This window comes from Triturus cristatus, chromosome 8, assembly GCF_964204655.1.
Source record: "Triturus cristatus chromosome 8, aTriCri1.1, whole genome shotgun sequence".
In the NCBI taxonomy this organism is placed as follows: Eukaryota; Metazoa; Chordata; class Amphibia; order Caudata; family Salamandridae; genus Triturus; species Triturus cristatus.
This window is the reverse complement of record NC_140591.1, coordinates 110,266,787-110,269,242: the sequence shown is the minus strand read 5'-3', so window position 1 is coordinate 110,269,242 and position 2,456 is coordinate 110,266,787.

Genomic DNA, 2,456 nt, shown 5'->3' with positions numbered 1-2,456 from the left:
CAGAGGGACAGGAGATGGCAGAACGAAAGATCAAGGCGGTGAAAGAATGGCCGGTGCCCCAAAGCGTGAAGGACGTCCAAAGTTTCATTGGCTTCGCCAACTTTTACAGGCGGTTTATAGATGGATTTTCAGGAGTGGTGGCCCCAATCACACAGCTACTGAGGAAGACCAAGGAGTTTGTCTGGTCCCCTGAAGCGAACAAAGCCTTTGAGGCCCTGAAAAGCGCCTTTGGTAAGGCGCCGGTGTTGGCTCACCCCGATCCGGATCTCCCCTACGTGGTGGAAGCGGACGCGTCGGATGTGGCGCTGGGGGCTATCTTGTCCCAACGCAACCACGACACAGGGGTGCTTCATCCCGTTGCGTACATGTCCCGCAAACTCAACGACGCCGAACGCAACTACCATATTGCGGAGAAGGAGCTTCTCGCAATCAAGGACGCCTTCACCGAATGGAGGCATTGGTTGATGGGGGCAAGACATGTGGTATCGGTGTACACGGACCATCGGAACCTACAGTTCATGACGGCCACTAGACACCTTTCTCCCAGGCAGCTGCGGTGGATGATCTTCTTTGCGGGGTTCAACTTCCGCATCACATATCGGCCGGGGACGGAAAACCGGAAGGCGGACGCCCTGTCCCGTCAATCTGCAGTTAAGGAACCATTGCCTGCAACCGAGCGTTCCATCATTTCCCCGAGGATGGTATTGGGGGTTATCCAACCGGATACTTTCCTGAGGGGAATAAAGAGAGGGATCAGGTCATTCGCATGGCGGAGGTGGCTCCTCAGTCACAGAGAATGGCAGCTGAAGGACGGGATACCCCTGAAGGGCAGGTGCCTATTGATACCCACGCCTAGGCTAAGGAAACAAGCATTCATCTGGTGCCATGACTCTCCATGCGCAGGTCATTTGGGCTTTGAAAAAACGGTGGCTAGCATGGGACGGCATTTCTGGTGGCCAACCATGAGAGTGGATGTCAGGAGGTGGGGACAGGAGTGTCCTACGTGTGCTACCATGAAGGCCGACCATGGCCGAACCCAAGGGCTCTTACATCCACTTCCGACCCCGGATAGACCATGGGATAGCATATCACTGGACTTCGTGGTGGGCCTACCGGTAGACCAGGGGATGACGGCAATACTGGTGGTGGTGGATTACTTGACGAAAATGGGGCACTTCATCCCCTGCAAGAGAGTCCCTACGGCCGGGGAATTGGCGTCACTACTCCTAAAGAATGTGGTACGACTGCATGGATTACCTGGGGTGATCGTGTCGGACCGGGGGTCGCAGTTTACTGCGCAATTCTGGAAGACTTGGTGCACTGCGCTGCATGTTAAGACCGCCCTGTCCACCAGCTACCACCCTCAAACGGACGGCCAAACCGAGCGCCTGAACCAAACGCTCAAACAGTATCTGCGATGTTTTGTGGACCAGGGCAGGGAAGAATGGGTCGACTTGCTATGGGTTGCAGAGATAGCCTATAACAACGCCACTCACAGCTCCACACAGTCATCTCCGTTCTATAGCAACTATGGCCAACATCCCAGGTTCTTGCCATTTCTACATCCGTTCAGAGAGGACAGGATTCCCGCCACAGCGGACAGGGTGGCACACATAAAAGACACGTTGATGCGCTCAAGGGCTGTCCTAATAGAGGCCAAGAGAAGATACAAGGCTGTGGCAGATAGGAAGAGAAGGCCCGGGCCACTGTACCGCACTGGAGACTACGTCTGGATATCCACAAGAAACATGAGGTTTCGAAAGAACAGTGTGTTCCATCCCAAGTACATGGGCCCCTATCAAATTACCAAGTGTATGGGTCCCGTGAACGTGAAGGTGTGCTTGCCCCAGTCATTGCGGATACACCCTGTCTTTCATGTATCATTGCTCAAACCAGCACCCTCCAAGCCGTCTGGGACACCTAGGCCGGTATGCGTGGAGTCGGAGGTGGAGTATGAAGTGTCGCGCATACGGGCGTCCAAATGGCGCAGGGGGAAGCTGTGGTACCTGGTTGCGTGGAAAGGCTATGGCCCGGAGGAGCATTCATGGGAACCGGCTGAAGGGGTTCATGCTCCGCGCTTGGTCTCCTTGTTCCATCGGCGTTTTCCTGCCAGCGCTGGACCCGTGGGGAGCCGCTGAGAGGGAGGATGTACTGTCAAGAATTCCTGTCATACAAGGGAAACACGCCCTTATGTAAACAGGAGAGCTGTTACATAACTCAAGGGAAACACGCCCTTATGTAAACAGGAGAGCTGTTACATAACTCAAGGAAAACACGCCCTATAAAGGGAGGAACCGGGAGGTACAAGGCTGTCGGATATTGTGTTTACACCGACGTACCTGCTTCGTGAAGAGCAGTGTTCCGGAGTGGTGCTCCAGTAAGGCAAGAACGGAGGTAGGTCGAGTCGTTACTCCCTGGGCCGTGTCTTGCCCCATCGTCACCGGTGAAGGACCCGG